The sequence below is a fragment of the Plasmopara halstedii genome (genome assembly GCF_900000015.1).
Source record: "Plasmopara halstedii genome assembly, contig: Scaffold_525, whole genome shotgun sequence".
NCBI lineage: Eukaryota > Oomycota > Peronosporomycetes > Peronosporales > Peronosporaceae > Plasmopara > Plasmopara halstedii.
The window spans coordinates 647,513-647,861 of record NW_020187445.1 but is presented as its reverse complement, the minus strand read 5'-3'; positions in this window follow the sequence as shown (position 1 = coordinate 647,861).

Genomic DNA, 349 nt, shown 5'->3' with positions numbered 1-349 from the left:
CACTATTAAATTCAAGGAACTTGATTCCGAAGTCCACAGGGATCTTCGGGACCGTGACACGTGTCCCTGTCGCTAGGCGAACAGTGACGATGTCACCCAATCGCGCACTCAGCGCCTCAGCATACAGCAGACTTCCTTCCGTCGTGGAGCGTTGAGCATCATATCCCGACGTCCCGGAATTGATGAGGATCTTCCTGGCTTCTGAAAGCCCTTTACGGTCGCCTCAACGACCAGCAAGCCCGGCTTGTACACACGTTCCGTGTTCAAGAGCACGGAGCTCTTCGGGGCTGGGCCCTGTTAACCTTTGCCTCCTTGGGGCTCAACAGAACTCAGTTATTCCCCAGAAGGT